Genomic DNA, 10,572 nt, shown 5'->3' with positions numbered 1-10,572 from the left:
CCCAGGCGGGAGCCCGAGGACCAGGCGAGCGGCCGTCCTCCCACGGTCCCCACTCTGTGTCGGGCCCCCATGCCTCTCGGAAGCGCCTGGAGCCACGGGCCTCAGAACCACGCCTCAGCTCACCCAGCTCTGGCATCTCGGTGACGAGGGCACAGAGGCGCCGCGAAGGGATGTGGCCTGTAATCAGAGGTGGAGCCGGGACCAGAGCCTGGGTCCAAAGCCTAGGTCCAGTGTCATCTTTCCACACGACATCCCAGAGGTATCTGAGGCAGCTTCTGAGGGAGCGAGGGGGCTGCGGGACGGGTCACGCGCGGTGGTGGGGCCCGGCTCTGTGTCCTCCGGGGACTCAGTCCTCCTGACCTCCGTGTGGTCCTGCTCCCGCGGAGGGAACGGCCACTCGAGGTCGCTCTCCGGAGGCTGCAGGGACGGTCCTAGCGCACTCCTTACGGAGAGGGTCCCGGGGCGCTCCGCACGAAGCCGGCATGGTGCCGCCCGACGCCCGACACACTTCCAGGCACAACCTACGCTCGTGGCGGCGGACCCCAGCCCAAGACCCAAAGCCGCCCCTGCGCACGTGGGATGGTGCCTCCCCCAGACCGACCTGAGGCAGAGTGTTGGGGGCTTGAAGGGCCCCTTCTTGTTCTCACTGGAAGCACGACCCCGAGACTGGAGTGTGTGCAGAGGCGAGCAGGCCGGGGTCAGGGGTCCTGAGCCCCTGATTCAGGAGCAATGAGTGAGGCCCCTCGGGGTCCAGCGCCGAAGGTGTGGGAGCCCGGGCTCCGATGGGAGAAGTCTGGGCACAGGCGAAGAAGGAGAAGAATCCCACATTCCTATGGTTCTGTCAAAGGTGCTTCCTGTTTCCAGGCTCGAGTTATTCTTCATCTGGTTCACACCTAAGGGCTCAATGCTGAGGAGACTCAGTCTTGGGTTTTCAAGACCTCGGAGTCTTGTAGGTGAAACAAGGTCAACAGGTAACAGGACTCCCAACTCATTCATGACTCAAGGACGTCATTCTGTTTCTCTAGGGAGAGAACGAGGGCTCAGAGTGAGGCCTGTCCTGTCAGAGTGCAGTCAGTAAGCTCCTCAGAGCAGAGCCGGGTGGGAACAGAGCTGCCAGCACCTGACAAAGAAGAGACCTGCTAACCCAGGGCCACATGCTCCCTGGCCTGTTCTGCTGGAGGAGCACGTGGGAAGCAGATTGGGGCCTTTTATGGCCCCAAAACTGAAGAAGAATTTTATGAGATTCTTGTGACTGCTCTCTCTCCCTCCCTTCTTCCCTCCATTTCTATTTTCTCTCTTTTGAGGTAGCAACCGTCCTTGCCTTGAACAGTTTCTCTCACAGCTCATACATCCTCCAGAGATTTCACTCAGGGCCCATGATCAGAATTAGCTCACATTACTAGACCCAACATGGATTTTTATCTCACTCTAACTTTTCAAACAAATCTTGACATGAACTCAGTCATCTCCATTTTGACCCTGCAAGAGTGGTAGACTTAATCCCAGGGTCCCAGAAGCACTGAGTGTTGGTGTTGTCATCAGAATTCCCTCCATTTCTTCACTGGACACAGTCATTTCTGACCACCCAAGGACATCTTGGCTGAAACTACAACTTGTGCTTCATGCATGAGTTGAAATTCTTCATCAAGCCCTGGAAGAAAAATCAAAGGTTTTTACAGAAGAAATTACACATAAAGAAAAAGAGGTGGAAGCATCTATTTAAAAAACACCAAGTGTCTTTAAAAACTGTTTTTGAAAAACCTTGTTTCATTTTTGGAGATTGAGGAAGTTGATCTTTGACAGGAGAAAGAAGGGATAAAAGAAACAGGAAAACAGGGGAAATGGATAGAAACAAGTTAATGTTTGCATTGTCATAACTGAGAAGAGTTTGCAGCATAAAAGACATTTACCAGAGGATAACCCCTAGACATGATTTTGACCTTGTTTGGCCACAATTTCCTCTTCTGTGAAGTAAGGAAGTTGGCTTCGAGGATCTCTGACAGTTCCAGGCATTGTGAGTCAATGTCTTTCATTGAGAGCAGAAAGGAAGAATCCTACAGTTCAGAGCCCAGAAGGTTAATGATAATTCTTACAGACCTATAATTTTAGAACTGCAAAACCACTGAGAAGTAACCACAAAAAATCTAAATGAATAAGAGTTCAACTTGTGGGCTAGTGATGCCTTATTATTCCAGATCCACAGCGTTTCTTATGCAGACAGTAGCAGTTATAAAATGTAATGAAAGAAGAATGTGGCTCAAAAAGAAAAACCATGAAATATCTAGGAGTCAAGTTACAAAATCAATCTGAAGGACCCAGAAAGAAACTTACTGAAGGTAAGTTTCTTGGTACAAAAGGTTGTACTAAGAGGAGGCAAAAACATCTAAAGGGAAATCTAGTTCTTAGACTCAATCACCCACATATCATTTTTTTTTTCTTTAGTAAATCCTGTAATTTCAATGAAGCAATAACATTGTGTTTAACTTGATGGAATAATTTAAATGTTATTTGGTAATAGAGAATCAGTGAGCGTAGCCATGCCCTCTGAAAGAGACTAAAGAGGGAGATTTGATTATCTTGTACTCGAGGAGCTGTGTTATTAATAGCTCAGATCACTTAGTGCTGCCTCCGGCAGAGACAAACAGAAGAGCAAAAGGAACAGAACTGTCTCTGACCAGGACTAGGTAGGTACCAGGCAGGCTGTGTGGTTTAGGTGCTCTGGTGGGTGTACAAAATGTGTTTCCCCGTCCTCCCCCAGATGGCCTGCTGTACTTGGCTCACCCGGGTGGCCCTGATCATTTTCAATTCCTTCCAATCATGTATGAGCTTGTTTCTCTTCCATGCAAGATTAGATTTCCTAAGAGGACAGAGATGTGAACTCAGACATCAGCCTTCCATATGAGACATGTGGGAGTGAGGGCATGTCTGTGGGCTCAGGAAATTCATAGTGCTGGATGGTGCAAGCAACAGTTTTCAGGTCACTGCTGGGGACTTGCCTGTCATAGGTTTTCAGAAGAGCCTTCATTCAAGGACTGAATGAATTAAGGATGAAACTAACCAGGAATACAGACAGAAGTAGATAAACATACTAATAAATATCTTTGAAGAAAACCAAATGTGATCTCTAAGGGTAGCTATAAATTTCATCTATTAGATGAGCAAGCACACAGCCAAAAGCAAGCCAGAAACAATTTTTGCAACACATATAATATAGGATTAGTGACCTTAAATATACATGGGATTCTGAGAAGTCAGCAAGGAAAGATGAATAGAAAAGTGGATAAAGTGTAAGACATAAAAATAACCAAAAACATTTTTCAAAATGTTCAACCTCAGAAACAATTTTTTAATATATTAAAACAAAAAAGAAAATATTATTCCCTCATTCAATTTGGAAAAATTGAAAAAATTCTTAAAACCACTAGTAATGAGAATATTAACTGTCAAATACACTTTTTAATATTGTCAGCAAGAGGATAAAGTGGTACAACAGTTTCTAGCATGGGCAACTGGGAAAAACCCATTAAAACTTGAAAAATTCCTTTATTTGTATATAAATATAAATAAAGGAATAAAAATTTAAAAACATACTGGAAAAAAAAAAGATGATTGAATTTAACTCAGTTTTTTCGTAGGGAGAGATTTTATTTATAAAGCTTTTAAAAACTAGTCATTTTTGCAAAAATTTTGCAGCATGAGACCTTTTGATTTGTGATTAATAAAATACACAATTAATGGATAAAATAGTTTAAGAATTTACCCAAAAAAAAAAAAAACTTGAAAAATGCATATATATATATATATATATATATATGGAGATTCCACTTGTAGGAATTTATACAAAAGTAAGTGTTATATAAATTTCTCTCTCTCTCTCTCTCTCTCTCTCTCTATATATATATATATATATAGTCCTACAAATTTATGAGGCAAATTCATTTGAACAGATATAAAATTTTTCCAAGATAATATTTAAGTGGTAAAAACACATTGGCATTGAATGTGAAGTAAGATTCTATGTTTTAAATTAAAAATAAATATTTACACAATTTCATTTGCAAAGGAAAAGAGCTGAAATATTCTGAATTGTAGGTAGTAGTTATAACTGAAGGGTGGGCCTATGGGTTTTCAAAAAATATTTCATTTTTGCATTTACTTATGACTTAAAATTTTGGGTGTTTTTAGTTGAAACTTTCTGATGTGTATTATGTTTTATAATGAGAAAAACTGTGATAGATTTAAATGAAAGTAAACATTAAAATTAAAATCCTAGAAATAATTGGGTGTATTTCTCCACTAATTTTTAACCAATACAAACTTTTTCTTCCTTTAACGTGGATTCTCCAGGAAGATTATAACCCACCACCATTCTGGATCTTCCTTTCAAGTAGCACTGAAGATCCAATCAACTGGGCTCTAAATCTTTTCTAATGAACCTCTTCACCCGCAAGGGTCTGGCCTTACCCTCCTTTTGTGACAGCCGTACTCCCACCCTACCACTGGCTTTGGATGCTCCAGCCTCTGCCTCACGGGGACGCCGCCTCCATAGATGTGGGCACAGGAGGGCCTCAACCCCAGATCTGAACCCCAGGTGTGAGCGAACCCAAGGCAAGCGACAGCTGGGGCTCAGGGAGCCAGAAAGGACGGAGCAGTCACAATCCTCCTGCCGAGGCAGGTGCAGGGCCCTGGGGCAGGAGGTCGTGTCTGCTCTGGTCCTGGAGGCCCTGAGCTCCTCGGACTTCTGACTGTGTCCTTGATCCTTCCCACCAGGCCTTCCGGGACCTCCGTTCCAGGACAATGAGGCTCCTCCGTGTCTTCCTCACCGCTCTCTTGATCCTCTTCCAGGTACTGCCCAGTAAATACCAACCAGGATGCCCTTTCTTATCATTACTTGGTTTTTCCTTCCCTAAGTTAACCATGATCAGAAAGTAAAGTATGACAGAGCTACTAGTAGGTCACTTCCACACTCAAATTAGGCATTAAGTGATTAGAGAATTCTTTCCAAAGCATATTGTTGCGTCTTCATGACCTTAAATGTCTTATTCGTGGTAACTTTCTCCATCCTCTCCTTTCCCTGGAATGAGCTGGATGATTTGTGAACTAAATCAGTTGAATCACTTGACTGGTATAACCCAGTATGAGACAAACTTCCTTTATGAGGCCTGGACCGGACACCTCTTTCCACATGACATGGTGTGACCTTGAGTTCTGCTGGACAAGGCTTCCATCTAACGAGCCTGTGAGAGCTGGGTGGGTTTTGCATGATGGGGAGGTGGGGTGACTGGTGAGGCACACGGGGCAGTGGTTACAGACCCTGCGGTTAACACCCAGGTGTTCCTGTGTCAAGAAGGGTGTGTATATATATATATATATATATATATACATATATATATTTTTTTTTTTTTCTTTTGGCTGTGCTGGGTCTTTGTTGCTGCGCGGGCTTTTCTCTAGTTTTGGAGAGCGCAGGCTACTCTCCAGTTGCAGGGCACATGTTTCTCATTGCAGGGGCTTCTCATTGTGGAGCCCAGGCTCCAGAGCACAGGCTCACAGTGGTGTCTAAGGAGCTTAGTCGCTCCCACACGTGGGATCTTCTCGAACCAGGTTCATCAACAACACTGACATCTTACATTAGAACAGAGAGTGAGAGATATGAGGGGGACGTTTACTATTGGTGTTTAGCTGGGAAAGAAGGGGATCCCAGTCAGATGGTGAGACCCCCAGATTTCCTCATGGGACTTCCACGAGGCTTCATATAAATGTCTTTTCCTTTTCCAACAGCATTAGGGTGCTCAATTTTGAAAGACCCTGCCATCTTCGGGGTAGAATCTGCCTGAAGCAAGGGACGCCGAGCTGTGAGCCCTTCAGAGGACCCTGCTGGGCATTCACTGTTTACTGCAAAATAAAGCCGAGGTGATGGAGGCAGCCCAGCTGAGGAACCCAGTGAGAGACCCTGAGCAGGTCTCCTCTTGTGCAAATAAAAGCAGACAGTTCTCACATCTACACAATCGCATGTTTTATCATTAGGACTGATGTTGTTTTCCATGGCAGGGTAGGCAGTGGGAGGGAGACAGTTATTATGCTTTAAATTCTTGCCTGGAAAATTCCATGGACAGAGGAACCTGACAGGCTACAGTCCATGGGGTTGCAAATAGTTCGGCAGGACTGAGCGACTGAACACAAATGTTGCAAGTGTTTTCATTCACAGAGCAAATGTGACCCTTAAGCCACTTTGGCCCGAGGCTGGAGTCCTGAGAGAGGTGCTATCATTCGGTGTCTTCCTTGTTCACTTGCCTTGTCCAAGGCGTGGCCCCGTCTGTAGTTTGCTGAGTAGGCCGCCTCTCCATACAGGTGTCACTCTCCTCCCTCTGGGGAGGGAGCAGGCCTTGACAGGACCACAGCTATCTGCAGTTTACAGAGCAGGTTTAGGGTGGGAGGTCGGAGACAGGATGCAAGGTGCCCAGGAAGCCGGCGACAAAGAGGAAGGACAAGAGACACGAGCATTCATCCAAAACCTGAACAATCTCACAGGAAACAAAGAGTGTGACTGGCATTGCGGTGGTGTGACCAGGACCAGTTCTATAACTGGGTCCCAATCAGTGATGAGTGGGCTTCCCTGGTGGCTCAGATGGTAAAGAATTGGCCTGCTATGCAGATTTCTGGGTTGGACAGAACCCCTGGAGGAGGAGACAGCAATCCACTCTAGTATTCTTGCCTAGGAAATCCCATGGACAGAGGAGCCTGGTGGGCTACAGTTCATGGGGTCAGGAAGAGTCAGACACCACTGAGCAACTAACACTTTCACTTGACTTTCAATCATGAATAATTAAAGAAAATTCAGAACAGGTTAGCAGATGAACAACCAGTGTACTGTTTCTGGCTTCTTTGTTTTGCCTCAGGTTTTATTTTATTTTAATTCCTCAGCCAAAGTCACATATTTCAAGCCTCAGCATCATCATAAATTATAATAACTGGTAATGAAAGTCACTGCGTTGTTCTTTATAAAAATTATCCTGCTTATTCTTGCAAGTTTTCCCTTTACAGGGTATTTTAAAATCAACTTAGTCAATATAAAAATATTTTTAAATCCTAATTTCTAGATTATCACTAGTGTATGGAAAGTCGTGAGCCAATTTATCATTCTTTTAAAATGTATAATAATTTTCACTTGATTCTAATACTTAATCCTTGAGGAAGGAGACCAGTAGAACATCCTGCAGTAATAAAGAATTCAGTACCTAGAGTCAGATTCCTGACTCCAACTTTAATTTCACCACAGACAAACTCGAACACCACACTGAATATCTCTAGTCTTATTTTTTCCCCATGGATACCATTAGGGATGATATTAGTATTGGTATAATGTAAGACTAGTTTACTTCTGGTTGTAGGAAGGCCATCATAATCACCTTCAATACGCTTCACTTGGTGGGTTCTGATTAACTGCATAAATGTAGGATGAGTAATCAGCCATCATCTTGAGATGAGAGGAAAATAAAGAATTCTTGAGTCAGTCACTCTGAAGACATCTGTTACAGAAAAATGCTTCATTCAGAATAAGGGGGATCATTTCTTATGAGAAGCCCAAGATTTTCTGGGTGAGAAAAAACTGAAATCTCACCCCCAGCTGCTGAGACTTACGTTAGGGAAGGCTCTGCCAAAGCCCGGAGACAGAGGAGAGAAACAGCAAGTTAAGGAAAACCAGGAGGAGGGTGCCTGGATGTCTGTTAGCATCACTGACGCCATCTTGGGCTCGTGCAGCTCCTGCTGTCCTTCTGTTGACCCTGCCCAGAAATGGCCTGTGTGATGAATCACGTCTCTGTCGGCAGGGTCTTGTAGTTAATAGATATTGTTTAATAACCATTAGGACCAGGCAGCCTCTATGCTCTGTTAGTCCCCAAACAATGAGGAATACCTTCCCTGATGTATTCCCATGTGACTAGTTACCCTTTCACAAATCTTAGGAAAATAGATTCCTATTTCCAAGCCCCCACCCACATACACCAGGTTAGCAACAAAATAGCCCCAGTGGCTCCTCAGAGGGAGCCTTGGAGTCCTGCTCTGTGAGTAAGTAAGGTGCTCCCCCAACCTTGGTAAAAAAATGGACTTATTGATTATACACAGCAGCCACCTCATTTTTTGATCTCAAGATGCCATCTTTGATTCAGGCTTTGGCTAAGGAGCAAAGCCCTTCGACTTTCACTTACCCTGGAACTATGCTGTGTTTTATAGCACAAGAGTCAAGAACATGAGGCTTTATCGGTCATTAGACATGACCATGGCCTGGACAGGGCCCTGAATCAGCAGGGTCGTTCCTAGAGCACAGATAAAGCCCATTGTCAGATGCAGGGGACCATCTTCTGTACAAACTGAGCCAAGTGACATGCTACAATAGATCTCAGACACCTCTCGGCATCTGAAGAGAAGTGAGTCCTAAACCCTGTGATAGTTTTCCTTCTCGAAGTCCCATTGGGTTAAGTGCAAGAGTGATTATCGGAAAAATAAAAGATTGTATCTTGACTGTACTTGTGCCTGAGTTGAAGTAGCAGATGGTACTAACTCCGTGAAAGCAAATGGGAAAACGTCATCTGAACTATTCACAGGTTCCCATAGAGTAAGTGCACCATCAATTTTAATCATTCTTTTAGATTTTTATTTTTTTTGATGTGGACCATTTTAAAATCTTTATTGAATTTGTTACCCTATTGCTTCTGCTTTAAGTTTTGTCTTTCTGACCACAAGGCATGTGGGATCTTGGCTCCCCAATCAAGGTTGGAACTCACATCACCTGCACTGGAAGGGCAAGTCTTAACCACTGGACTGCAAGGGACATCCCATCTATTCATTCTTATTTTTACTGTCATCATCATTGTTGTTCTCTTCTGGTCCTGCACCCATTAAGAGCTAACAAAAGAAACCCCTCCAGCTTTGCCTGGAACATTGTTAATCGTTGCTCCTGTTCATGTCACGTGGTTTCGAAGTCCAGCGAATATTTTAGTTAGCACTCAGATCAGAATTGAACACTCTCTTCCACATGCAGTCGCCCTGATTGGACCTATAAAAGAAGTTTTGGGTCGCTTTTTATTCAACCCGCTGAAGTGCTGTTTGTTTTCTCCTTTCCAGGAACTTGTGAGGAGTCTCTTCTGAACCAGCCTTGAAGCTGTCTTACCTCCTCATCTTTGTTGTCTTCTTTTCTCATGTGATCCCGGGAAAATGGTCTCTGGCATTTCCCTGTCATATCTGAGTTCAATTTCATTTCTCCAACCTGCTCCACTTTCAGAGAGATACCCTGGTGTCCCCAAAGCAGTTCAGGGATGCTAATCTGGGAAGAGAAGAAAAGGGGAGTTTCCCAGCCGGGTTTGCAGAAGGCTATCTGGCCTGGAGGCATAGAGAAGAAACCCTGAAATCAATGGGAAAGAATGAAAACAAACCATCATCTGCTTTCCTTAAAGTCTAATATGATGACATAGTCATAACATACACAGTCTCCTTTTTTAAACCTTCCACCTACTGACGTGTATCTGAGCTGAGAGCGGTACCTAAAGTTTACCATTTGCCTCATTCCAGAGGCATTTTGTTCCTGGCTGCAGAGCATGAAAAAAGAGGAAGCTTAGAGGTATTCTTTAGGAGATAATTCATATAGGTAGAACCATGGCATTTTGGGAAAAAACACAGATGTATATTCGGCCCCATATCTTGAGCAAGCGGTGGCAGGGATGAGAAAAGAAGGGGAGGTGGGGGTCTGAGCCCCTGTGTGATTGCTCCCCACATCACAGAAGTGCTGAATGTCATGGGACAGCTCAGAGGGCAGTAAGATCACTTCGATGTGTGGGAGGAGAGTGGCTGGTATGGCTGAGAGGTGCTGGAGGGTCCCTGAGAGCCAGCGCCTCACCTCCTGCAGGGAGTCTTGTCTTTTGCCGCCATGTTGAGCTTGGTGCCCAGCACCCTTCATCCTCTGTCTCCCCTCACTCACTTCCTCCCATCATCACCTCACACCACGTGGTCGCTCAGTCGTATCCGACTCTTGGTGACCCCATGGTTTGGCCAGGCTCTGCTGTCATGGGGTTCTCCAGGCAAGAATAATGGAGCGGGTAGCCATGCCCTCCTCCATGGGATCTTCCTGACGCAGGGATCTATCCCAGATCTCCCACATTGCAGGCAGATTCTGGACCACCTGAGCCACCTAATGTAAATACACTCATCTGACCAATCATTTCTTTACTGGGTCTCACTGCCCAGGGCTCCTCGTGCTTCCCAGGGTGTTAGCTCACAAAACCTGACAGATAATGAGCTAAGCGAGCAGGGGCTGGATGGATGCAGTAGCTCCCCCGATGCCCACCCCCAGACCCTGTCCTTTGTCTGCCTCTGGTCAACAAGCTGATCTCTGCTGTGGGCTCACTGGACACAGTCAGCGATTCTGTGGCCTCACTCAGATGAGTGACCCCAAGTCAGTTTCCCCACTGGGCTAACTTTCAATCAGAGAGAAGAGGGTGTAGATTCCCTTCCTCCACTGGGCTCTGAGGGGATGTCCTGGGTAAGAATGAAGACAGAGCTGCAGAACTCCTCATGTGAGAT

At 45.1% G+C, this 10,572-nt stretch overlaps 1 pseudogene; it reads right to left on the bottom strand.

Moving 5' to 3' along the window:
• LOC147343461 (uncharacterized) lies at positions 1-9,921 on the bottom strand (annotated as a pseudogene).
• Positions 9,922-10,572: the final 651 nt, after the last annotated feature.

The sequence above is a fragment of the Bos grunniens genome, chromosome 27 (assembly GCF_055505025.1).
Source record: "Bos grunniens cultivar Pamir isolate PY7600 chromosome 27, Bosgru_T2T1.0, whole genome shotgun sequence".
NCBI classification, from domain to species: Eukaryota; Metazoa; Chordata; class Mammalia; order Artiodactyla; family Bovidae; genus Bos; species Bos grunniens.
Note: the sequence above shows the minus strand (reverse complement) of the source record. Positions and strands in the feature narration are given on the sequence as shown.